Here is a 27,672-nt window from a genome sequence, read left to right on the forward strand (position 1 = left end):
GACTGGTATTTCGCTCTGCTGAAGCCATTAGAAGGGGAGGAAAGCATCAGATTGAGAAGCACCTTCGCCAGGCCTGGTGACACCTTTCCTCCTCCGCCTGCGTTATCAGCCCTCCGTTTGAGGAAATCCAAGTGCTGTCATCCTCTGACTGCCGTGCAGAGGTAGCCCTGAGGCAGGTTTGCGAAGCCATTCCCAAGCCGTTTACTGAATTTTGTCACTGATAAGTGACTTGTGAATGGATCGCCAGGCGGCAGAAATTAAAACCTGAATCTCCCCTGGCTGGATGCTTTCTTGCAGACAGGGAAAATTTGGTGCTCGAGCTCAGGAAAACAAGGCTCTTCTTGAAATTACAGCCGTCATAATAAAAATCAGTAAATGAAAGGAAAAGCTTCATTTGCTTTAGGGCCTGACTGGTACCTGTCTGGTGAGCTTCAGTCTTCTCAAAAGCCAGCCAGAATATTTGGACATTTTCAACTCTGTTGGTTTTTAAAAGCCAAATCCACCAGATTTCAGAGCCACATTCTTCCCTCCTTTACACTGGTGCAGAAGGGGGACAACTCCAGTGATGTCTGAGTCTCCCCCAGCATATTCAAGAGCAGAATAAAGCCTCCTGTAGCTACAGCACTGTAAATCCCCACCCCTTTGCTTACTAATTGAAACACAGATTTTTCTTCTCCACCCTTACATTCAAGAAGGCCACGACGCGTGTCGCCAGCAGGTCACACAACAGCTGCTGTCACCCCTCCAGCAGCCAGTGGGCAATTCCTTTCATGCAGGCACAGCAAGTTCTGAAACAGGCTGCATATATATAAGTATTTATATTATTTTGGAGCAGTTCTGGCAGCCCAATTTCTTAGCTCCACCAGTGCTTTGGCTAATGGCTTAGCTCCACCTTTGCTTCAGGAGGGTTGCTCTGGACTTGTAGCATGGCAGGATCTGGCCGTGTGTAATCGCGCCGGGGATGCATCCAGCCAAGCAGTGCCTGCCTTCTGGAGCTCAAAGTCCACGGCAGGCTTACAGTCCCTGTTCCTGGGTGTGTGCACGCTATCGCCAGGAGTATAGGCATAACCACAAACATTTGCTAAATAAGAGCTGGGCTCCACTCTGATATCCAAGGCCCCAGTCTTGCCTTTTTATATTCGGCAGCAAAAGGCCTGAGCCTCTGGTGTATGAGTTTTGACCGCTCCTGACTTTGTTAGGTTGCTCCAATTTTACACTAGCATAAGAGAAAACTCACTGCCCCTCCTGTTTCCTACTGTAACTCCCCTGGGCCTTTCTTGGCAGGAGTTTATAGTCACGCTGTAACTCGGATTGTTCCTCTGAACACAACGAGCACAGCCTGCATCCACACTCAGAAACACTCTCAGATGAGCATAGGTCATGACATGAATCGATACGAGTGGAGTTCCTGCCCATACTTTGCACTGCTCAGGCCCTGCCATGCCAGGACGAGGTTAGGTGACACAGAGCGAACGATCCCGCTGCCAATCACGTCTCACGTTGCCTGGAGTGTGATTTAATAAGGCCTTGCTGGCCAGGAAGCTCAGCTCCGCAGCCCCAGAGCAATCTGACCAGAAGGTGTCTGCGAGGCCCCACCGCAGTTTGCCCAAACATGTTGGTAAGCGCAGAAACAGCCCACGACCGAGCCACGAATGCTGGGCAGGGAAGTGAGTTGGCAGAGGCTTCCAGAAACCACAGAAGCAGGGGGAAAAGTCTCTGTGCTCGTGAGGAGCAGGCCATCGAGCTGCTCGCACAAGAGGATGACACGCTAGAAGGGAAGGAACTGTGTTTTTCGATAGAGTTACTGACCTGAAGCGGGCCACAGGCACAGTCTAAACACAGCCGTCTTTGAGCAAGGATGGACAAAGTTTGCCTGAACGAGGCCAGGCCTCCTTTAGAACATTCAAAAACCCTCCTGTATTAAAAAGAAATCCATTAACAAACAGAAATCAAAGATTGGAGGGGGAAACAGACACCAGGCTTCTTAGGGCAATTCATTAGAAATATTACAGACTGCCAGGTAATCTCTGGCTATCAACATCTGTGCCAGTTGGGAAACAGTGGCAACCTTTGGTGTGCTGAAACATCAGCACCCCTCAAATTTTGCCAAAAAAACACACAGTGAATTGTTTCCTCTGTTTCTAAGCACATCCTTGGCCATTTTAATTGCAATAAATGTTAATGCTGAGACTTCACCAGGTAAATGTAAGAACAAAACACCTTCTTCGTTCTCTCCCTGGATATCTTTGCATTAGCACACACAGGAGCTGACAGACAAACACGTAATATTGCCCTGAGAGCAGACAACTTTTTGCAAAGTCAGACCCTGCCAGCACCAATAACCTGGGAAAAGCTAACCCAAGGGCCTGCCTGTAGCCACAAGGATGCTCATCCTACCAGAGCAGCACTCCCCACCAAGCGACGCAGGTCTCACAGGTAAGAAGCAAGCATGCCACAAGCAAAGGCACGAATTAAATGTGATTAAATGCCACTAAGCCTCAAGACATCTCCCTTCAGGCAGCTCAGGGGTCAATACTGGCCTTCTGGAAGGGGCTGTGGGCAGGCGATGGCAACAGCAACAGCCCCGGAGCAGCAGGGAGTGACGCTCAGCAGCAGCCCCTCGACCGAAGCACCACCAGTTTCCTCAGGCAAGGTTCAGCTACAAATAAAAGCAAGCACCTCAAAAAAAACAAACCCACAAAATTTGGGGTGCTGCATTACTGCAGCCTGCATCTGTGCATTACCAGGGAGCTGCACCTGTGAAAAGCTGGGCTGCCCTGCTTTAGATTTCAATTGGCTTTTATTTTTTCCTGCTGGCGCAACTCATCCGCTGTGACGAGGCTGCCATGCACGTCCCAAGGCACAGAGGAATCAGCTGAAACAGAAGGAAGGAACGCTCCCCCTTCTCACTCCCATTTTAGCTTTTCTTTTCTTTTTTTTATTATTTTTCTGCTTTAGTTCATGTTTTTCATCTCTAATATTTCTGTGGCAGTAGGAGAAATGTCATTCCCTAGAATGCATAATATGCTTAATTATCATTCTCCGTTAGTTCTCTAGGAAAAAAAAAACTACAGGGGAAATCAGTTTAATTAATGAGTATGACCAAATGCAGCCTTAGTTCTAATGCAGTATCATATATTATATGTCCAATTGGGCAGTTGGTCTTACTTAGGTAAAATGAGCAGAGATGCAAAAACCATGGAGCTTGTGAATCAATATTCTGAGTGCAACTAACCTCCTTCGTATACTTATTCTGAGTCTTTCTGCAGACTTCGATGACAATGTCTGTTCCCAAATACGCTTTTTGGCTTCAAGTGCTGCAGGATCAGGCCCACGGAATCCAGTAACATACAGCTGTTGCTTGGCAGTGCCAAGGGTTGTGCCACATGGTAAATTTGTTAAGCAATAATTAAAAAAAAAAAAAAAAACTTAACTGAGGTAGTTATACCTGGTAGAAATCCCCCATGTGTGTCAAGGACAAGGGTGGCAAGGTTTCATCTGAAAGTGAGACTTGGTGATTTAGATGCTTTTCAGAAGGGCTACTCTTCACATATTAAATTATTAAGGAAATATTATGGAACAGGATTATCAGGAAAGAAAAAAAAACACAGCGTGCATTAGCTGGCTTAGTCAGAGGAGGTTTTGCTGCATTCCTCATGCACTGAGATGACTCCCTCCCTCTGTAATTCCCTGTGCACTCCCAGTGCTCTGGAGACTGCTGGTGTGCATCATCCTCGCTCCAGCTGAAACACGCTGTCCTCTGACGGAAGTTCATGCTGCCTACCGTTGCTGGGTCCACGCACATCTTTCTGCTTTTCATAAACATCCTCGTTCCTTCCCAAATCCCATTCAGGCTGCATCACCTGCGAGATGTGCTTCGTTTTTGACCCAGGCCAGACTGTTCACACCAAAGCTGGCTGTGCTGCACAAAGGCTCCTAACGCAGGCTCGGCTTTTCACTCATTCTTCTCAAGACACAGTGGTCTGTGCTTCACATTGAGTTAAGTTTTAAACAATTCGCGGCTGCAAAATGCTGCATTTACTTTTCTTTCCCTTTTAGTGCTCGCTCTGCAGCCTCTATCAAAAGCACAAGCCATTCTTTTCTGGAACACTTGGTTACTTTTTCTGAAGAGAGGCTACGCTGATATTCTGGTGCTCCTCTAATACTGGGGCCAGTGTGTTAAGAGAAAAAAATCTGCCGAGAGAACTGAAGGCTCTGTTTTACAACCAAGAAGGGAATACTTTAAATAAAGGAAAAAAAATGAAGAAACAGTGGGGAAAAATACAGAGAGATAGCCAGTCCTCAGGCCTAATTAACCACTGGTGTAAACAGATGTCACTGCAATCAAGCCAGAAGTCTCAGGCCACCCACTAGTCTCCAGCACAATCCCGACCTGATCCTGAAAATCTTAACGAGATGCGGCTGTCGAAGATGAGAGCCACACGCGCGCTTCAGAACAAAGGTTGCCACCGTCTCGCTTCCACCGACAGACAACCTGCTCCCCACTCACCAGAGGAGTGCAACTCCACCGACCTGGCCCAGCGCACGTGCTGCACGCCGCGGCCCTTTTCCGAAGCCGAGCTGCTCCAACAGAGCTCTGCGTGGAGCTGTGCGTTTCTGGATTGCAGATGCACACCGCTCTCTTCTTAACTACATCTGAAACCTGGAAGAAGCCTGTCTGCATAGGCGCATTGGAATATGTTTAGCACCGCTCGAGCCTGCTGAAATGCCGAAGGCTTGATAGACCAAACGGGGCCGCCAGCAGGGTGATGAGCAGCTTGGAGACGTGGAGGTTCCTGCTCAGATGTGTGGCGTTAAAGAATTGTACAGCAGTATTGGGGTGTTTGAGGCTGGGATGGCACACACAAAATGGTGTCGTGGCTACAGTGTTGATGTAGGATTGCAATGTTACATAGCACTTAAAACTATGTCACCGTAGTATGGTATGTTCATGCTCAGATGCATTACTGGGGGAAAATAAACTATTTCAGCCCTTATTTACATGAAAACATGAGTTAGTACTCTGACATCCAAATGAAGGCACCCACCTCTAGCTGCTTCTGCTGGCAAGAATACAACCTGTGCAGCATATTAAGCTCCTACACCATTCAGGGGGCTTGGGCGGTTCGTTTCAGACTAGTTTCTGCAGCTTCTTAGAGCCACTAGATTCAGGCAATACCTCTACCAAGTGAGACGAAGGGATTCTTGAGGTAATCCAAACTTGCAACAGTAAATCCTTCCTCCAGCCATCCCAGGTGCAAAACTCTTTACAGATGATGTTAATCTGAAGTCCTTTCAGGCAGACTGTTTGCTGGGGGTCTAATTTTAGGCAATCAGTGAGTGACCTGCACAACTTCTTTAAGAAAAAACCCCAAGCCCCAATAAAACAGAAGTTGAATCTGCAGGGCCAAATTTAGAAGAGAAAGAGAGGAGCTGACAAAAAAACCTAGCACAAGAACATCAAATGTAGCATAAACTCCCACTGCCGTTCTGTTCCACTACAAATAAATGAAGATCATATAGAACTGAACTCATTGAGTCAGTGCAGTGAACGTACGTACAAGTCTTTCAGTTTTAACCCTTCACAAAATGTGTGAATTCATTAATTATGTGCAAAGAAAGGATTAAAAAAAAGAGTGAATGAGCATATAGGATGCTTTTACTGCTGACGACTGTGGTAATCATTCATTTTCCCTCTCTACATTCCCTCGTGCTAGCACGGCTAAGAGTCAGCAAAAGCCCGTACTGTATGTGCAGGTAAACAGACCGTGGGTGAAGCACTCATTTCTCGGCCTTACCCTAAAACCACCCCTATAACGGTGAGAAATGTATTTTGGCTTACCGAAGAAAAAGGGAACTGTACATGTTCATTTACATTCTCCCCTAACCTTTTTTATGCTCTCACTTTGAAGGAAGCTGATCGTTTACAGTGGCCATTAGACAAAGGCTAAAAGAGGTTTACACCTAATTAGTATTCCCAAACAAAGCTACATCAAAGCCTTGCAAACCCACCCAGCGTTTAGGATCTACCACCAGGACAGAGAAAGAAGCTGAGGATCCACAATTTATCACCATGGACCACCTTGCCCACCCTTTCACACCTCTCTCTCCCTCCCACAGTGACTTCGGGGAGGTAATGTCCTTAAAATCTGGCTCTGATTTTAGAGGGGTGAGGCAGCTCTCCTGTCTGGTCACCCCAATCTCTCTCCTACCACGGTGTTTGCAGGAAAAAAATGGGATATGCTGTGGGCAGGGTGGCACGGAGCTAGAAAAGCAAGTGTTGCATGTGGCATACTGCTCCCTGAAGCCCACAGTGTCTGAGCCAGCCATAAGCAGCTCTCTCAAACAGCAATAATTCTGCCTTTTCATGGTTTAGCCCTGGGGGGGGGTGGAGCAAAGCAGAGGTATAATGGGGGAAATTGCTAAGGGAAACAAGCAGGCCCAAGAAACCAGGGGAAGAGCTGCATCCCCGTCCGTGCTGATGCTGCCCAGCCCAGACTGTTCTCTGGTCTCACTTCTGGACAGAAAATACCGCTAGGAATATCAGTGAGGCTCTCCCTGCTTCTTCGCCCAACCAGGGACTTTCCCAGCACGCAGGGATGGGCAGAAGGCTCCCAAACCTCTCTCCCTTACAGAGCGATTCCCTGCAGGCACCCAGCTTTACACACCAGCCTCTAGCAGTTCTGTTTGCAGAAGGAAAGATGTGAACTGCTGTCAGGGCGCAGGCCAGCCATCGCTCTTGTCCCACAGCCTGCCCACAAGAGCGGGCAGCGGGCAGGCACTTCGCGGAAAGGGGCCCAGCCTAGCCTCGTTGCAAGAGCTGAGCAGAAATTGCCACCCTTTGTGAGAGACTTTGTGAGCAGCCAGGTCCAGGAGGGATGAATGTCCATCTGCTCTCATGCCCCAGGGCATTTGCTAATCATCCACACCCAGGGGACATTCCTAGCGTGATTCCTGCTAAGAAAAAGTCAGTAACCTCAGTTCCTTTGCTTGCCTACCTACACTTATAATCCAGTATTGGTAAGCTTCAGGTTAAGTCTTTTTTTTTTTTTAACCTCTTCTGCTAACTTTCCTCAGCTGGATGTTCAGCCCATGCCAGAAGAGCAAAAGAAGTTAAGCATATGTCAAAGCGCTGATAATTTGACTCAACACATGTACACAAATACTATTCCCATGCAGGTCAGCAGCCAGAAACCTCTTTTTGCTGGCAGCACTCTTCAAAGGAAACCCTTTCTCATCTGAGCAGCTGGGAAAGTGCAAGTGCTGCACTCCTACCCTGGTTGTGGGGTCCATCAAAAAGAGTGGCCCCCACAAAATGCCGCTGCATTACTCTTACCTGGAACAAAGGAGACCAGGCATTTGATGGGTTTGTTTGGGTTTTAAAACCAGGACAATCTAAAACAAGCCATGTTTGTTAACAAAACATTGTCTTCCATGAGATGTTCAGGTGAAAGACCTCAGACTCCCAGCATATTTTTGCTAGCTGTCACGGCTGATGTGGGCGAAGTAATGAGGAGAAAATGCATTTGTTGTTTTGAACTTCTTCTTCTATTTAGCAAAGATTCACCTTAAATTAATGGAAGCGAGGAGATCTTGAAATATGCCTTAGCAAGTTTTAATCACACTTTTTCTTTTCGCGAGCTAGCCGTCATTCAGTAGCTAGGTGGTTCTAAATAAAGAACTCTAGTCAACAACAGGAAATAACTCCCACAGAAAAAAAAAAGGGCAGAATACAAACTCTCAGCAACTCTTGTACATAGCTCACAACGGCCTTTTGTTCCTTGCACATTAAGTCTAAAATCTTTACTTTTCAGAACATGTTCTTGCTCTAAGTAATTAAAAGCTTGTTCTTGTTGCAAGTATGGATCCCTTCCTTGTCTTTCTCCTAGAAGGGTCACATCTAAGAGTCAGAAAATCACAAGCTATTCCCGTTTCATTAAAGAAGGACGTTCTAGGAAAGCCACACAATGACCAGGATTTTCAAAAGTTACTGATGGTGTTTTTTTTCTGTTTTTTTTTCCCTTTTTTTTTTTTTTTGGGTGCAGGGGGGAGGTGCAGCGCTGTGTCCTCAGCTGGAGACAGTTTACATGCTTCTTAACGTTCAGAAACCACTGTGTTCAGAAACTACAGAGCACCTGGTCTGTGGGGAGGGGGATAAAGAAGAAGCCACACAGCTCTAGCTGCTTTTTTAAAACTCAAGCCAGTGTCTAGAATCATCAGCTTTTAAATTACACAAGATGTCATGGGCCAGTGCCTGCAGACACTACCAGCAACGACCACCTGCCTCCTCCTGCACGCAGCCTTCCCAAATTCAGCAGAAGAGCCTGGCACCAGGGTCTGAGCCTGCTGTAAAACAAGAGCCACAGGTGGCAACATGCAGGAAGCACAGGCTGCGCTTTGTGGAGGAAGCATTTTCAAACACGACCCCAGGATTTCTGGAGTTTCTACACCAGATTAACCCACCTGGGCTGACGGGTTACAGCTGCCTTCACTGCACACGCTAGGACAACAGCTTTCCCACTGAAACCCTATCCAGGATGGGTTCGGGCAGAAGGGTGACTAGGATGAAAAGCTTTGAGGAGATACTGGAAAGCAGGTTGGGGACAAAAACCTGGAAGAGAACGTAAACCTCCAAGAAGCAACAAGAGACTTAGCCATACTAGCACTGGATGGATGAGAAACTAAGCAAACATACACAGGAGAAGAGGGGGGGGAAAAAAAAAGCAACAGGAGTTTGTTCTGGTTAAACTTCAGGCTATGAAGTAGTATCTCAAGCTGCTCTTAGAGGAGCCTGCCTAGCTTGCAGTGCCCACAATACCTACACAAACAGCTCTATTTTCTTGTGATAGAGTACTCAGGGAAACCAGCTTTAACAATCTGTTGGTTGATTTTTATTTTTTTTAATTCCTTAAAAGTTTTCATTTGTGGTCTGGTGCTGTCAACAGCCAAGCTCTTCCATTAGGTGTCATTTGGGAACACATCGCACTCCTCCCATGGCTTCCAGTTTACGCTGAGCAAAGATGATCTCAGGCTTCACGAAGGGGGATAAATTCCCCTCTCCATCCTGCAAGAAATGTGAACTGCAATGCTTCTTGAAAAGATAAGATTGTCCCCTTGGCAGAGGAGTACAGCTCCAAAACATGCATAATGCTTACTGCAGACTGGGGCCAGATTCTGCCACCTGTATGAGTGCTCAGCAGACACACTTCAAAAACAGCAGAAACGGGAGGAGACTGTCCATACAGAACTAGCAACATCAGACCCAAGACAGAAGCACCTGGCAATCTGATCTATAGTCCACTTGCTTCCTGGAGAAGTAAGAGGGCTAGTGAAAGCAAATGAAGACTGCAGGACTAAGCACAACGTACAGAAATGCACAAACGAAACGTGGGACAGAACACACCGCTTTACTCCATCTGGCTTCAAAAAAACTGTGGTATTTGGGTGGCGGGATGGGGGATTTTAAGATGGTTGCTGTTTGCTAGCTGGCATGGACTGGCTCCTGCAGAAGGTGGAAGAGCTTCTTGAGGAACACTGCTATCATTTGTGGTGTCTTCTGGAGTAAGAACACATACATACCAGATTCTAGAGGCCAGTTTATTCGAGCAACTCTCCATCAAATCACCTGCCATGGCTGTGTCCCATCAGAACCTAACTGCAAAACCAATTTCCAGGTTAGAGATGAGCCCTGTTCAAATTACACAGCTGCAAGCATCGAGGTTACAGCTCCAGACTGGCTTTTTGTAACTGGAATGTAGGAAACGAGCTTGGTGTGCACATGGGTGTGCCACTGCGTTCGTGTGAGTGTGCACCATCAAAAGGCTACAGGAAGAGCAAATCAAATTTGCTTCCTAATGCAAAATGAACATGCAGGCTGAAGCGACTCCACATTCAAATCTCACCCAAAATAAGTCTTGGTGGTTGTATTATAAACTCCTCGAAAGTGGGTTCAAACCTGAACTTGCAATTACAGCCTTTTCTGGTTTAGAAAAGTCTTCAGATGTCACTGCTGAGAGGTCCAGCCTCCTCTTGAATCTTCAGAAAGGAAGATAAACCAACGTAGCGAAGTATCCTACAGAAGCTGCCCCCTTGTTTCCCCGCTCTCACCCATTAGATTAAATACTACAACTGCTTCAGTGGGACCAGCACGCTTTAAAAGATTCAGTCCCTTTCTCTCTGTCTTTTTCTCTCTCTCACTGAATGATATTTCTGCCCACATGCACTGACACATACAGTGTCTAACAAGGCTGTGATTCATTTTCAGTTCTAGTCATGCTCACAAGTGATGTAGCACACTCGCTGTGCCTTCAGGATCTGCGTAATTTAGCTTCATTTTCTCTGCCCCCACCCTGCATTAAGTGAAGTTCCAACAAAGCCAAGTCATCTCCCACCAACTCGCCCTCCCACCTGCTTGGGGGATGCATACAGCAGGAGTCTGAATAATAATAATAATAATAATAATAATAAAATTAAATTAAAACAAAAAGAGAGAAGAGGATGAGACCTTGAGAGATACCATGAATTGTTAGAAAGCTTTCTAACATCAACAAGGAGTGAATAATAACCACCATGGGCTGTATACTACCTGATCACCCAGGGAGCTGGATCAGTCCTGAATCATCTCACCTAACCTGTTAAAAGCAGCCGTGTGTCTTACATCGTGAACATCACGCACGTTCATGCTAAAGAAATGATTGACGTGTTAAATTGCAGTCGGTGATTCGTAAAGGCAAACGCCTCCTCAGCCTCTCCCACAGCAGCCTCGTGGTGACCACTCGCTTACCCCGCGTCCTGCTGCAGGGTCTCGGAGCAAGCAGAAAGGTTGGGGGAGCCTCTGTCATGTCCCAGCTCTGAAGCTCTCGCGCCCAGCGGCCGCCATCCGTCAGAACTGCACACGGTGGTTTGGGGATACAAACGACAAGCTGCTTCTGAGCTAAACTCCATGTATGTGAGGCACGAGGCCAAACTTGAACAAAGTGAAAGACGGGCTTGTTGTTTGATAAATCTCATTATCTCACTGGCATTCAAAATTCATCTCAGACACCGCAATGCATTACAAGAGTAGTACTCCAGTTACTTACAAGAGCCAAGATGCTTTAACATGTAAGTTAAAAGTGCTCACACCCCCCATCACGCTAACTTTTCTAGTTCTCCCCCACCTTCAGCTTGGAACTATGTTTTGATGGAACAGAAATCTTGATTTTCAAACGAAAAACAAGTCAACTGAGTTTCTTTAGCAGAAGTCCCCAGACAGAAGTGAGTCACTGCCGACTCCTTCAAGCAGATCTTGGTGATCTGCATGACTTCCTTAATCCCTCACCAATGACACCAGGAAAGAAGAATTAGCAGCAAAAGCTAGAAGGCACTTCAGCATCAGAGATACAATTACCGATAGGGTCGCTGTCACCGCAGAGGCGCAGCAAACTGAGAGGACACGTTCAGCCCTTCTCTGTTTAGGTGAAACACGTGTACGAGGCTCCCCAGCACACGGGGAACCACCCGCTAAGCAGACTCACCTTGCTGACCCCCTCTTATGACCCACAAGAGCAAGCCGGAGCAGGGATTCAATTCCCTGCCTGCTGTAGGGGCCCATCGCCCCCTCATTCACCAAATGCTCACTGGGTTGGTCTGTACGCCGTACAGGATGGGAGAGGAAGGGGATCATCTGGGGGGCTGCTGCTCGGGGGGCTCTGGGAGCCCTGAGACAGGAGGAGAAGGGCAGGGCAGCCCTGGGGCTGGCCACTCGCTGCGAGTAACGGTCAGGCAAAGCGAGCGGCGGGCTGTCATTTCAGCAGACAGGCCACTGCCTCATTTGGCGAATTGAAGAAATGAAGCACGGGGAAACTACTGGATGGCTAGTAGAGGCTTATTGTGGAAATGAAAGTCAAACCCATGTGTTTTGATTTTCAGAGCGCTCAAGACAAGTCCAGCCTCCTCCATCCACGAGTCACACTGTAAACGTCCTCAGGGCAGGGCCTGCACCTCTCATTTGCTTTACGTCTGTGGCTTTCAATCTTTCCTGGTTTGCAGATCCCTTCACGCTCTCCAATAGGGCCGTGCATTTAAATCTGCTGACAACAGGCTTGCTTTCCCTGGCTTTCCAGCACATCTTACACGTAGCCCGTGGATCTGAGCGAGCTGAAAAGCACGGTCTGCTCCCCGTAGGCCTTGCTGTGGGTTCCCGTGTGTCCCCCTCTTCCCAGCTGAGCCTGCACACTGCACAAGTTGGGAGCAGGCACTTGCAAAGTAGCCCCAACTCAGTCTAGTTGCCCTAATTCAAGACGAAAGCACAGAGCTTCCCTGTCATTTCAGCATTTCCCACCTCAAGGTATGGGAGCTGTTGATCTCCCACATGAAAATGCATTATGCTGTCAGCCCAGCCTAAGGGCTGTTATTTAATTTACTTGAGGAGGTAAGTGAAAGCCCCTTCATGCAAATGCTTACAATGTGATCTGGAAAACAGCAGGCGTAATTAGATAAAATGGCAGCAAAGCCCACCAGGGAAATAATGTTAATTCATGAGGATTTTCCTCTCCACCTCCCTCTCAGCAAAATTTGAAGCCAGGGTGGGTGGGGGGAATCAAATCAGGATGCACCTCAACGATGCTTCTGGTGGTAAAACAGAAAAGCAGGACAGCGAGCGGTGGGGTCACCTAAAAGCTGCCTCAACGTGGCACCTCTGGGGCAGAATTAGCAGTCCACGCTCCTAAGCGACGAAGCACTGAAAGCAAAAATCGTTCCGTCACTGTCATAAGCTATTCCTAGTAGAGACAAAATAAGCAGCATCTCTCAACTTCGCACCGTCTCCTGACCATGGCCTAACCAGGCAATGCAGAAGACTCGTCACATGACAAAGCCATCGTTGCATGCCCCCCGCCTCCAGTAATAATAAAAAAATCAGAGCTATTTCGCAATGCTCCAGAGCAGGTCTGGCATTTCCAACCCACTCAAATTCCTTCCCTCAAAAACATCCAGGAATGGGTTTTGGCCAAACTGTGTCGACGGCATCGCTGGTGAAGGAGAGCACCAGGGCGCCGCGCGAGCCAGCGCTACGAGCAGCCGCCACGCTCCTGAATGGCCGCGGTGCTCTCACGACGGGCTCAGGAAGCTGCGGTTCTGCCTTTCAGCTTCTGACGGCCTCTCCCTCCCACCTAGGAGCCAGCCAGGAAAGTCACCTCCTGCTTGCTGACCTGCCGCTACCAAAATGGATTCCAATTAGCCAACTCACTCCCAGCTATTAGGAAAGAGAGACATTTTTTGTTGTTGAGTAATTACTCCTCATGAAATGGCTTACATCCCTAGTTGATTAGGTCACAACACACTGTGAACAAACTGATGTAACAGAGATATCTTTAACCTGCTAAATTAAGGCATACTTTCTCAATATAGAAAGCTTAATTGAAGCCATGCATGGGGTACTTACCGAAGGCATCTAGACACAGAATTGTAACGTTCACGAGCAAACAGCGGTGGAGAGTGAAAGGCAACCTGCATGCATCCAACTTGCATATTAATTGGAAAAAAAATGTTTTGTTTGCTTGCCGTGAGGATAGCAAATGATTCCAAGTGATTGCAGTAGTTTGATACCAGCAGTTAAATACGTAACGGCGCTATTCAGGTGGCACGTAAGGAAGGAAAGAAGAAATTTTTTGTTTCCTTGTTGCTTTATATGCTTTCCCCCTACTAACAGAGGGAAGACCTCCTCCTCTTGTCAGGGGTATGCCTGCTGGAGCACCAGAAGCACACCAAGCTGTTTTATACAAGGCCCCAGTAACCGCACTGTAAATGCCAGCCCTGACGCAGCCAGGGGTCCCCAAAGGCAGCCAGTCAGCCCCCCCGAGCACCTCTTACCCCAGTCAGCTTAGATAGCACTGCAAATAAGTGTGACCCCATTTTCTTTCCCTTCACAAAACTCCAAACTTTAGCCTGTCCTCCCCCAGAACAAACCTCCAGCTGCCCGGGGAACAGCAGCTCACCACCATTTCTATCGAGTTGTCCATCCTAGCACACTGGTTTACTTAAAAACAAGCCAAATTCCCCAAGCCTGTAAATACCAGTGACTTCCTGATTTGGGGACGTGCCCTTCTATTAAAAAGGAAGCCATTTACTTTACAGACCATGGCCCGAAGCTCTCAAACGGCTACGCCTGTGCGTAGCGGGAGCACGCGAGCACTTCAATCCAATGTAAGCATTTGTCGAAGCGAGGCCAATGTTTCCTGTTGCAGTTAAAAACACATTATACAGCTCCAATGGAAAAATATGACTGCAACACAAAATCTACCCTTCTCTTCCCATTTTGGGGGGGGCGGGGAAGCACACACAATGTAAATACACGCAACAAGGGCCTGGAGAGAGCGAGTGCCATTACCAGCTTTATACCACGGCGGCTTTTTAAGTCGGGAAGCCGTCTGGGTGTCATTTAATCTCCTAGATTAAAATCACTTAGCGAATATTGTATTGTTTCACTGTTCTCGCTGTCGTTTCAGCGTTCGGGGCCTCGCCGGTGCTCTGCTGCTGGCTAACTCGCCGCTAATGAAACCTCACGCAGGAGCAGCTGCCGGAATCTGTGTCAAACTGCATCTGGCACCCATCTATCTTCCAGCCATCTAAATTCACCTCTGAAATCATACAAAAGCAGCCGCAGAGCTCCCTGCAGCCACTCCAACACACCAGTCTTTGTCTCATCAAGCCTGTTAAGCAATTTAAAGCAATTTATTTTTTTAATTTGCCTTGTATTTTACAGTGGCAGCTTTTTCAAAAGAAGCGAAGAAGTTGAGAAAAAATTGGGGGCGGGGGGTGAGAAGAAAAAAAGTGTCTTTTTTTTTCCTTTTTTTTTTTTTAAAGCCTGTCAAGCTCACAGTAGACTATCATTAAACCAGTTTTGGCTGAAACAGTATGTTTAGGGGTTTTCCAATGGAGACACTCTGGTGCCTGCAACATTCAGACAGGGAGGGGAGGCTGCTATACAATTGTTGAATTGTTGTCATGGCTATTAAATATGCTGTAGCACAAATACCCAACAGGGCTGAAGGTTTGCAGTGTATTGGCTCCGGAGAGGTATCAAAAATACTGGTATTAACTAGCAGATAACTGAGTTATACAAACACTGAATAAAAGATTAAGTCAAAAGTTGTAAAAGGTTTTATTAACTTCACTCCAATCCCTTCCCCCCTCGCTCCCTACTTGGGGCTTAAAGCGCCCTGTAAATTTAAAATATTTGACATTTACTGGAGTGTTAATTTGACCGAGTCTCCTCTAACGTTTGGGGTAGAGCTGCCTCTTCTCTCTTTGCATTTTCTGCAGAGGACAGGAGTTTTGCTCCACCATCTCGTTAGGCTGACAAGTGGCTGCTGGAGCGAGTGGCACAGTAAAGCTATGACTTGCTGACTAAAACAGGTTAATGAAAAACAGGCTAGTGACTGAAATTGAAACTTCTCATTTCTCTCAAGAAAAGGGTGTATTGTCAAGGCAGAGCTTAGCGTGTCTATTTAGCAGCTTTCAGAGAAGCGCTGCTCAACACAGCAACACTGCAAGCTTCGCCAGGCGAGAGGAAGGAACCCTGCCCCAGCGTGGGCACAGCCCTGGCACGCACGGGGCCTGGCCAGGAGAGATGAGATCCGCTCCTGGAGGATGTCTTCAAGAAGCTGGGGTGTGCAGAGCATGGGCTCAGCGCTGCCCACCCACTGCATGGAGGATGATTGGGGTGTGTGCCAGGCCTAACACGAGGGCACTGCTGGGTGCAAACAGGAGGTGGTTCCTAGACATACCTTGAGCACTACGGAAGGAGCCGGAGAAACAGGATCTGGCACCCCATCTCATTACAGGGCCTTTTCCCCAAGCAGGCTCATAAATGGCTCTCAAGGCTGTAGGGCCCTCGTTGCTTGCCTCAGCCCAAAACAGACTGAATGTGTTTTACATTTCCATGACAATTTGTTCTCAGCACTTATTGGGAAGGAGAAAACACAATGTGCGTGTCCTAATGTAGGTCACACACTCAGACACCTCTGTCTCAGCTGTTAAACCCGTTGTGTCCATCCCCTTTGCAGCGCAACTGTTTCAGCAGCCAGCCCTGTTTTTCCATGCTCTATGCTAATCCCGTTAAAAAAAATAATAATAATAATGGAAGCATACTCCTCTCCTGCAAGCTTCCCAAAGCAACCACGTAGATGAGGAATCCCATCCTTGCGCAAAGGCTACAAGTCTGGCTGCTGGTGTTGCTGCTCTTCTACCCACTAAGTGAAAGAGATGTGTTTATGGCCTGCGTAGGGTCACGTTATGAGGATCTCTAAAATGAAATAAGCAGGGCAGAGAGGCTGAGGGAATGTCCCAGGTGGGCCCCTTCAGCCCACGGGTGAGCCCTGCAACAAGACTGAGAGCAGGGAGGGCAGCCCTGGTAGCGTGGCTGCTAGGAAAAGCAACCTATATCAACAACTCATTTTTTACAGGCCAGCAGGCCGACCTCTGGGCAGCATCGGAACGAGTCAGCATAAAGGTGACAAAGCTCCGCACACCATTATAAATCACCCAAACCAGCCAGCAGAAAAACCTGCACGCTGATAGAGATAGCGTATAACTTTATTTTTTTCCCCACCCCTTTTTTTCCCCTTTATGAAGAGTTTTCCCTGTCCTCTATAAGGCAGGTATGACGAGAGGCGTACTGGCTCTACCCGAACGCTCGCACAGCACGCTGCAGGTTTCACCAGAAGTCACGCCAACAGATGCCACCGGCGATGCCTATTGTCCAGGGAGTGGGTGCAGGTGGTGGTGTGAGACCTATTTTTGGGCTACACGAGTTTGGTTTGTGAGGAATGTGCTATCTAGTGATAGAGGGAGGAGGAGTGAATCATTATAAGAAAGTCAGGAATTAATCCGAATTACTGGCTCCGTGTTTTCAGAGGGCAATAAGAGGCCAAAACAACAGCACGGTGGCTCTGCTTTGGGGTCCTAGGGTGCCTCGAGCACGTAGAAGAATGTAAATAGGGAATTTGCAAAGCTGGATGAGGAAAAAGGAGACGCAAATGCAACAGAGGGCCAAAGATCAGCTGTGTAAGTTGCAAAGAAAGGAGTATAAATTCAAGATGCATAGCCTAAACTCGTCATGGGATTAAATACGACAAAGCCCAAATAACAGAAGAAACCTCCCCACTTAGAAATACAGGTGTGAAAATGCACCACATTGGGGTACACAGCCACCTCACTACTGCACCCTCAAATCAGTCTGAAGCCAATTTGGGATGGTGATGTCCCACTAGCTCTTCCCCTGCCACAACGCATCACCCCTGTGTGCAGGGAGGAGGAGGCGCGAGCTCAGCCAGGCTCCTGGCACGGCCTCAGGACCTTGCCACCGACCTGTAGTGGAAATAAAGAGAAAGCATCCCCGCAGTGGGAAATGGAAAGCTTTGCTGCTTACAGAGCGAACGCTCTCCAAATCTGGTTTCCTTAACAGCACAGGAGAAATACTTTAAAGACAAATTGGAATTTCCCCTCCTCCCCTGCCTTCCAAGAACCCATTCATTCCTCTAACAAAAAATCTGCTTCCCCACCTGGCCATTAACAGCCTGTACCTGCTAAGCACTGCTGCCAGGTGTCTCAGGTTTAGTGCACGTGTAACTGTCCCGTAACTGGGGCAAATAGATTGTCTGTTCATTTGCCAGGTGGAGTATTTCTTTAATTATTCCTCTTGCACATGATACACGCAACAAAACGAGCTCCGTAGCAACAGGGTAAATTTTCACAGCTGACTCTCCCTCTTGCAGGATTTTCTTTGGCATGGGCTGACACATCCTTGGGTTTCTTGTCATTTGATGATTTTGCCATATTTTAGAGTAACTCCTCCATCCCAAAAGGAGGCCAGCACTGTCCTAACACATACAAATGTTATTTCAAAATTTACACCATCGCCCTCAAGTCAAAATCCAGGGGGCATTCCACAGAGGTGTAAAGGAAAGGAAAGCAGAAGTTGTTGATATGCACGAGACACAGCACTCCTTTAATTAAAGGCAACTCTCAGCTGATTTCATGTGCTTCCTTGAAATCTTTGGGGTCTTCAGTTGCTCCCAACCTACTGATCTCTCCAGCCATAGGGACATCTCTGCAGATCCCCAAGGACACACTGTTCTGGCGCTCCAGTCTGTACACAGAAGCCCTGCAGAGCTGCAGCTAGTTTGTGCTATACGACATGTACACGCTGCCTATCCAGAAAGAAATATTTAAAAAATAACCCTCTCCAAAATATCCCATTCCCTCTGTTAATTGTGGAAATCTCAGTCTGAATTTCCAGGAACTCCTGGAAAAGGAAGCAAGCCTCCATACCTGTGTCCCTTGCAGTATGAGTTAAGGGGAATTATTGTTTAAATAAGTAAGGGAAGCTTTTCTTTCTGCCCCTTGTTGGGGAAAACTGAATGGAGCTGGTTTTGTATCAAGTGTTGTGTTTGTTTCACCAGTTTTAGCACAGCGTAATAGTTTTCAAAACAGGGCAGCCAAGAATTCCCTTCTCCAGCTATCTATAAATCAGGGCTGGAGAGAGAAGAAACAGTCCCGGAGTATGGTATGCATCAGTCCCAGCAGTTGCTCAAGCACGTCCTGCAGGTAAACAGCTACACAGCCCCGATTCACAAAGCAAAGGGCCATCTACAAACCGAGCACAGAGGAAAGGTTACAGCTCTGCCAAGCAGCCACGCTCATTTGTTTACACGGCGAGTGGGGGGGAAGGCTCCCACCCCCCAGCAGACACTACCCAAGACAAACAGGCCAGAACGGAGAGGGAAACAAGGGCTGGAGAGTGGGCAGGGGGCTGGCAGGCAAATAGGAGGTGAAATACAAATATACACGCACAATGCACACTGGTGCAGGAAGAGCTCCAAAGCAAGGATGTGTGGACAAAAAGGTAAAGGGAAAACGGGGATTTAGAGCTGGCTGTGGCAGCAGGAAACTGCGTTTGGACTCCCCCCTGCCCATTCATCTGAATAAAAATATCGAGGACTGAGGTTGGAGTCCGGTAAGTCAAGGCTGGGAATGCTTGGCTAAACCAGAGGCAAGAGATGATCCAGTTTGGACAAGAGGTTTCTACGGAGGGAAATCAAGGGGAGAGAAGGAAATTGGGAAGCTTGCGTGGAGAAGATAACAGCAGGATTTAGCAACCATAAGGAATGGCAAGGGGGATGGGTAAGGAGAGGGGAGCTAAAAACAACAGAGTTGCAAGCTATGTTTCAGGGCACTAATTCAGCAACTAAACAGGCTGAAATGGATGTAAACAATGGGCTATTCATTAGGGGTTTCGTTCCCTGCTACCCAGCAAACTATTGTCTAGAAGTTTTAAACACTCTGCACACATGCGCACTGAAAGACAGAAAAAAAGTGAAGCATCAGACAATCCCAACAACTTGCTAAGATCACTGCCCTCAAGCAGTCCCCGTGTTTGGTAGGCCCTTCTGACCAGCTGTCAACGTGTGCAGGAAAATAAATGATCAGGACCCCACCGCGGCAGTTCAGTTGGGGTCTGGAAGTGCAAACCACTCTGCAAACATCTCAACAATGCACATAATGCTCAGGAGGCTTAAAATGCAGTTTTGCTCTTGACTGCTCCTGCCCATCCCTCCCTTGTGTTTTAAAGTACGAGGTGGCTGCTCCGTGCGTGCTGCCCGATGGCCACACTGCCACCAGTGATCTTTGTGGGACCAGGGGCGTTCAGCCTGCCAGGGCTGTGCCCTACCTACCCTCACGCCATCTCCAGCACTGCTCATCGGTCTCCTCAGCGCCGTTTTTCCCTTTCCCGAGGCACTGGGGCAGAGGGAGAGCAAGAGCTGGCTGCAGAGCCTGCCCCGCTGTGGCTGCCGAGGGCCAGGAGCCAGGCTGCGGGTGAGGGAAAGACGCAGCTCTGCTTCGGCAGCTGGTGGCTGCGCACGGCGGCTGACACTCGAGAAGTTCGGATCAGGCTTTCAGCTCGTAAGCCAAGCGCTGCTGGTGCGGAAATCAAGAGGTAGCACGGAGGAAATCCGATGGTGCTATTCCCTTTTGGCTGTTATGAGGCAAACCTCATGCACCTAGGGTTGGCGTGAGCGGCAGCAGCTAGACGGAAATTCACGCACAGCTTTGCTGCCCTCAACGCAGTAAAGTAGGTAGATGAGCTCTGCTCTGAGGCTTTTTCAGATGTCTCCCCCCAAGCATCCTTTCTACCTCGCAACAGGAGCTTTCCACGCTGACAGAAGACATGCTTGTGTCTCACACCGTGCATCTGGCACAGCAGCTGAACCAGCAGCTCAGAGTTTAGAGCTATGTTTGCAACTGCAGAAGGTGCAGATGCACGTTGCTTTTGACACCTCCTGTGGTAAGGGGTGGCTCAGAGAGCTGGACAGCTTGTTTGACGTCTGCAGTTGCTCATCTGAACTTTGCTAGAGCTCTAGAAATACCCTTCCATAAGCACCAGGGTGCACTGGTGTTGTCCATATCTCCTCCTCTTGTCCGCAAAGGCGAGCTGGCTCTTTGGGCCGCCCTAGCATGAGCACTCCCTCCTCCAATCCACATCCCCTCGAAGTGAAGAGCCTTGTGCTTCCCAGGAAAGAGCCAACAACTGTGGGAGGCATTTGTAGGGCAAGATGGAAGAATAGGTTACTCAGGCTTCTCTCTTCTCCACCTACCTGAAGGCACCTGTATAAAGGACCTTTTGCAGCCTGTCCTTCCTGTATTCACAGGCAAAGGCTCAAAAAGGGCCTATGTGGTCTGCGGTCCTGCGGAGCACAGGCTGCACAACCTCACTCAGTGCCTCGTGTCTGGCAGGATATGACCTGTCTTTCAGGAATACAGCCAGCCTGGCGGGCTGCAGGGAAAAGCTCCCAACAAGAAGCTGTCTCACAGCCTTTCTTCCTTTTGCTCAGGCCCAAAGTTACCCAAGCACGATGCCTCTGCTCAGCGTTACATCGTGTCGCTCCCACCAAGAATTGCACAGACAGAGGAAGAACCTGGACTCCCTTTGAGGTTTTCACTCGGCTTCTTCAAACTGACTCCTTGCACTGAAGGTCTGCGGAGAGGAGGGAGGGAAGAGATAACAAGGCTTTTCTTATCCCTAGTCTTGGGCATATGGGTAACAACAAAGCACCTAATTCTGTTTTGTCTGTTATCCAGAAGTGCTGCATGTTTCGTTGAGCCCTGGAAGCACGCAAGCAACACAGCCCACACAGGAAAAAAAAACTGGCCTAGAAAAGAGACAGGAGGAGGGGAAGATCTCAACAGTTTTAATTTGTGTCTTTAATACTGCATGGATGCTCTTTGTTCGTGTTACGTAGTGCACAACCAGCACACACAACAAATCACTGTCTGCTACACTGGGAGAAATATAAACAGATAAGCCAAAAAAATACGCAGATTCGTTTACGTTTCCCCCACTCCTCCCTGTGTGCTTTTATATATTTGGTTCACATTTAGGGTTCATGTAGTTCACGGTATCTCAATATAGCAATCATGCACTGGTGACTACTACTGTTTAGGGACACCCTCACAACTGCCACATGAGCTGCAGGAAGCCAAAAGCTTATGTACTACGCTAAAATTCCCCTTTTCGGCTCTCTGAAAAGCCCCTGAGTTGGGTAGAAGGAGGCCTTTGGGGCTGTAGGAGATGAGCCCCAGAGCTTCTGCAGCTTTAAGTGTTTTACTTTTAACCCAAGTTTCCAATGCGAAAGGGAATGATTTCTACCTCTTTCCATGATGAGGATAGTGAATGCCCAAATGTGAACTGAAGGGCAGAAAAAGCGAGGAAGCGCAGAGAGAGAGGGAGTCGTAAGTCACACGTGGTCCCCACCATCTGGGTAACAGTCACACTTAAATAAGGAAATCAAATGTCAGTCCACTACTGCCCTTTCCAAAACGGATCTCCCTACTGAGTCCCAAGAACACCCAGCTCCAGAGGCAGAGCGCCTGCTTGTAGGAACAGGCAACTGGTAGGAAATGCACACAGGGAAATAACCGGAGCCTGCTCTCCTCCTCTCTCAAAGTCCTCTCCATCGGGTATTTTGCACGGAGCTATACAAGAGGGAGCAGGAGAGGAAGGCGGCAGTGGGAGGAGAGAAGAGGGAAATACGGCATTTCCCATCAGCTCTAGGGGAGGAAAGGCATGGGGGGAAGTGGCAGAGAAGCTGGCCACAGACCTCTTCCACCCAGGCAAGCGCAGCTCAGGAACGAGCAACACATGGAGAGCAGGGGAAGAAACAACAGTGAGCAGGGGAAAGACGAAGAGAACGCAGAAGACAAGAGAAGATGGGTGATCTAAGCCTACAGGATGAAGCTCCTTGGGAAGGCTCCGTATTTTGGTGGGACAGGCTATGAAGGAAACAGCCAAATGCATATTCCAGGTTAAGAACCAAAAAGAAAGCAAAATGGTTGAAGAAAGAGTCTAAATACAGAAGAGAACAGGCTTTGTCTGAGGAAGAACCGTGGCCTGGAAAATACCAGCAAAAAACAAATAACGGGAGGGGTGGGGGAGCAATGAGAAGGGACAAAACAGACTACAGGAATAGGACACAGGGTTTTGGCCTGCTTTTACACATTAAAATCCTCACTCACGTTCACGTCTAACCTCACAAAGAGTCAAATCTCAATTTCAGCAGAAATATCCCAGTTTGAATTAACGACCCAGCAAAGGATATTCTGCCACCACCTCCAGCCAGCCTTCTCTCAGAACCAAGGACACACCAAATATCTGAAGTTGACTCCGTCTGAAAGCTAAAACAGTACCAGTAATAGTAACAATTCCTGGCTGAGTCACATCTTCATTTTAGGCTACACACATTACCCATTCAAAGGATTTCATTTGAAAATTGTTATTGTTGAAGCTTTTTTTTTTTTAGGAGCTCAGATGAGTAGGAACAACATTTCCTGCTTTATGGATGAGATGCTTTTTAGAACATTACAGGGTTTTTCCTTCCTCCTCTTCCCAGCCCTCACACACCTCTATTGGTGAGAGCTTTCCTTGCAGATGCCGTGCTTCCCAAGGACGGCACTGTAGAAAAAGATGAACGATTTCCTTACATCATTTTAACACTGACTTTGGGGCTGATGAGAAGGGTTGCATGGGTGCAGTGTGCAAGCAGATGAAGCTGCAACCAAATGTCTTCACTCTTTCTCTTGTAACTTGATACCTGGCTTTAGCGATCCCTCCAGCTCTTGAATTAGGAATGGAAAATATGAGAGCTCTGTTTCACAGCAAAGGTTTAAACACACACACACACAAAAACGACAGCTCTGGGCTACTTGCAAATGGTATTTGCTTTACGCTGGACTTTAACACCTGACAGGAACAGCACATGCAGGCTCTGTGTACGCACACATTCCCACTCCTGTGCTACACAGCACTGCTCAGACTTGTCGGAGCTGGGAGTTGGAAGCCTGAACCTGAATCAGGCCCGAAGCCTGGATTTTAAAGCCATTCCCTTGATTTTGTACCTCGCAGCTCCAGCTGCTGCGGGTGCAAATAGTGACATTGAAAAGGAAACAGCTTCCACTAGCTGCAGAAGGAATGAGACACTAGAAACGCCAATAGCTGCTTTCTGCAGAACTGCAGTTCGTTGCAAGAATAAGACAGGATGTTGAACTGAAGCCTTCATGAAAACATGGTCCCTAATCATCAGGCATATCTTCCAAGTCCCTTGAAAAATATTTTTCAAGCATCCCCCCTTGCTATTTATCTTGTTACATGCTCTCTGCCATACAACAAGCAAACTTTGAATCCCCAAACTGCATACAAACACAACACTCGTGGCAGTTGGCAGCGTAACCAGTGGTCCCAGGCTGCCCTCGCACACCAGCGAAGGCTGCAGCATGTTCGCATGCTCGCAAGGCAGAACCTCCTCACCCAGCGATGTCTCAGCCATTTCAGTGACACAATTACAGCATTTGCCAAGTAGCTTGCATCATATAACATGCTGCGAGGCTTTTCATGGCAGCACGACTCGCAAGCTTCCCTTCGGGGGCCCATTCCCCAAAGCCCCGCTGCAGCACGCTGCGCCTCCTGACACCCATGCATTTCCCCACCTCTGTGCAAGCAGCAGCAGGGATCCCGCACCTCCTGTGCTCCTCGGGTAAGGGGGTCTGCCCTGCCGAGCTCGGCGTAACGCCGAGAAAGGTAACTACCACCTTTCAGAACATCACCCAACTCGTTCACCCACAAAGGTTTTGATGCAAGACAAGGAATCAGCGGAAAGACTTCTGCTCCATTCTGAGGGATACGAGTTTGTAGTGCCGCTGATCGTTTGAGAGAGGCCCATTTTTAGTTAAGGCAGGATTTAATCCTGTCCTTTGAGCCATCCAGCGATATTGACAGGTAACTTTGAAGATACAGGTGGAAACAAAGCTTAACTTGGCCTTCTTCCACTAGAGCATAAGAGCACTCATTTTATTTTATTTTACAGACCAGCTACAAGACCTCTAAATCAACGTGCTATCACTCTGAGGTGACACGTATCAACGAAGGCATCCCTTTTTCAGGACATTAAGAAACAAGCAGTGTGCAGTGCAAACTAAGCAGTGTAAAAACACACTGAATTAAGCATTACTCTACATTAGGCTGCTGGTTCCTGAGCTGAGGTTTGTTGAGATCTGGTGAGCTGCAGGATATTGGCTCTCCATCTTGCTTCCAGCTGCTTCTACAGATGTCCGGGCTCCTCATTGCCAAGAAGAGCTAGGAGGCTAGTGAAAGCAGCTGGAAGAGAAGGAGGTGGAGGAGGAGTCAGGCTCGCTGTCTCTGGGGAGGGCACGAAGAGGAGGAGAGGGAAACCAGGCACTGCCCACGTGTGCTCCACAACTTTGGCTGAAGGTGCTGACCACTAAGAAAAAGCATAATGTACCGGGAGAGGGAATAAGGCACAGGATGGTTTTAGGGTTGTTGTTCCACCCATCCCCCCCCCTTTTTTTTTGATTAAAGGGAGTTAGGGGAGCAAATCAGGACATTGAGCAGCATCTCTGCAAGAAGCCGGGAGTGCAGAGGACCGAGACTCAAAGAACCAACAAGGAGGGGGAGAGAGGAAGAGAGAAAAATAAGGTGATCAAATATTAGCGGTGTATGCAAGAGCAAGAGAATCAGCGAGCAGATGGGAGGAGGGAAGAAGAAATGATTAATAGAGAGTGCAAGGCCCTTCCCCCTCCCTCAAGCAGGACTAATCACGTGGAAGACAGCTAAAATGTTACTTCCTAATATTGCTTTGCTGCGGTAGCTGCCACATGACGAGGAGAAGGAGCCTGTCCCCAAGACAAAAGTCTCCCTAGGACGTGGGGACAACCCCCTGCAGCAACGCGACCACCACCTTTTGACTGCCGGTGCTGCAGGGCCGGCTGTCAGGACACATCTGTCATATCCCGACAGCTTGTATCTGTGCGCTCTTGCCACCGAGCCTAAAGCAGCATTCCTGCTTTCAGCCCGGTCGCCTCCTGCAGAAAACCGACTGGCCTTCTTGCGCAAGCTGAGCCTGAACACTAAACTTCCCCGAATCGGGAGCCAAAAATCTGCTCACCTGATGTCAGAGCATACCTCTGACCAAGCATTTGCGGAGCCACGCCTGGATACTAATCCCCCGCCTTCTCAGCACAAAAGCACGGGCGTGCTTTGCTACCAGACATGTTGACCAAAGGCTCGGGGCAGCTCTGTGGCTGCCTCTCCTTGGCCTGCAGGGTGAGCGGCGGCTCTGCTGCCACGGGCAGCGCGGAGTCCCCTTGTGCTGCACGCTTCTCGGACGGGCTGCTGCGAAACGGGGGAGAAAGAAGGGAACATGACCACGGAAGGAAATACACCAGCTAAAAAGGTAGGGGCTCCTGGGGATTTCTGGTGGAAGTTTGCCACCGGGACTGCCCCGCACTCAGCTCCCAGGGGGCAATAAATGTGTAGCATGTTCCTCAGGAAGAGGACTCAACATACTCCATCCTATGGTTTGCAGGTGTGATCACGTCCATCCATCTCCTCAGTTTTCTCTTCTTGGGACTAAACAACGCCAGTACCTTCATTTTCTCCTCACAGGTCATGTCTGCCAAATCACCGATTGCTATTTTCCCCTAGGCTTTTTTTCCTCAACTGGCCTGTGCGAGTTTTGCTGGACTTGAAGGCTGTGAGCAGAAAACTGGTTCAGGGCTCCAGCTGAGACCTCACCACGCTGCACCCTCCTGCTCACAAACCCCTGCTTGCCTTCTTCACAACTGTACGAGCCCGGTGACTCATGTTCAGCCTGGAATCCACCACCAGCTCCGTTCCCTTTCTGCAGGGCTGCTGCTCAGCTGGCCAGCTACTGTTTTGTACCTTGGCTGTCCATTCTTCTCACTTAAGTGGATAACTTTGTTCTCATCCTTTCCTGAACCACTTTTTTTTTTCCAGGTACCTCTTCCAATTTGTCAAGAGCATCTTAAACCTTAACTCTGTTCTCCAGAAAGCTCAAAACCCCTCCCACATCTGTATAATTTGCAAGTGCAATTAGCACGTGTAGCAGAAAAATCCCCAGTGTCCCTTCTGGGGAGGACACGCAGGAACTGACTGCTGTGGACAGAGCGGTGCTGGTGCACTCGTGACACTGCCCCACGGCAGCCAGTGCCTGGAATTCCCCCTGGAAGTAACCGACAGCTAAAAGGCAGCGTAGCGGGTGAGGGTGGGGAGGGTATCGTACAAACAGGCTCTGCTCACGATGGACCGCAGCGTTCCACCAAGGCACATAATAAAAATAATTCAGATCAAGTGCTGTGAGGGAGATAACCACATCTGATAAAAAAAAAAAGTGCAAAAGCCTCAGCAAGACACAAACGTAAAGGAGCATTTGCCTGATCACAGTGGCGGAGCATCCAGAAGAACCATGGTGGTATCTCCTGCCTCCCTTCTGCAGGATCCCACATCCTCAAAGCTTTCACCTTCTTTCCAGCAGGCATTGCTCCTTCGGCAGCAATCAGCAAAGCCAGCTAACCCCACATGAGACACCTTTTCCATCAGACCCTTTCCCTCCAGAAATTTGAAGCTGCACTGTGATGGCAGGTATCCCCAGCCAGGTACAAGGCAAGCAAAGTTACGCTGTGGCTGAAGGCAAGGAGGCAGAGGTAGCCAGTGTTTTGCCTACGTTTCCCTCAGACAACTGAGCTGGAAGGCCCTGAAGGCATTTCACATACAAGTTCTCCCCCTCAGCCTCCTTTCCCCTGTGAAGGAGCAGCAAACATGCCCTGGGCTGCAACAGTGCCTGGTCACCATCCATAGCTTGTGGGCAATATGGCAGAAGGGCTCTTTGATCCCAAGCAGGGTTTCAGGGCAGCAAATTGTAGGTGTCCTATGGGGCAATGTTTATTAAACCTGTCCCACATGGTACTGGGCTATAAATTCCATCAGTTGCCCACTGTTTAAATAAATTAGTTTTCTTAAGAGGAGGAGCATGCTAGGACTGGTTATAAACACATTGACTAAAATTCATCCGATCCCTCCCCCAGTTACGCAGCTGGAAAGACTTTGCTTTTATGCTGGGAAAAACAGTGCTCAAAATTTGCAGTTTTCCCTTATTCCCAGTGTCTATGCTTAACAGCAAAGCAAAAACCCAAAACCCAGCCTGTGCCTACCCCTGGGACTTAAATCAGTAGGCATATGGTACAAGCTCAAGTGCCAGAAAAGTAAGGAGATCCAAAGGTCACTGGCTCATTGGGACCTCCAGCAGCAAAGTAGCTGCTCCT

General features: G+C 48.4%; 1 protein-coding gene across 2 annotated transcripts in view; it reads right to left on the reverse strand.

The window, feature by feature from the left end:
• Positions 1-27,672, reverse strand: part of SERTAD2 (SERTA domain containing 2) — an 82,023-nt gene that overhangs the window by 22,395 nt on the left and 31,956 nt on the right. The window lies entirely within an intron of this gene.

The sequence above is a fragment of the Cygnus olor genome, chromosome 3 (assembly GCF_009769625.2).
Source record: "Cygnus olor isolate bCygOlo1 chromosome 3, bCygOlo1.pri.v2, whole genome shotgun sequence".
Lineage (NCBI taxonomy): Eukaryota > Metazoa > Chordata > Aves > Anseriformes > Anatidae > Cygnus > Cygnus olor.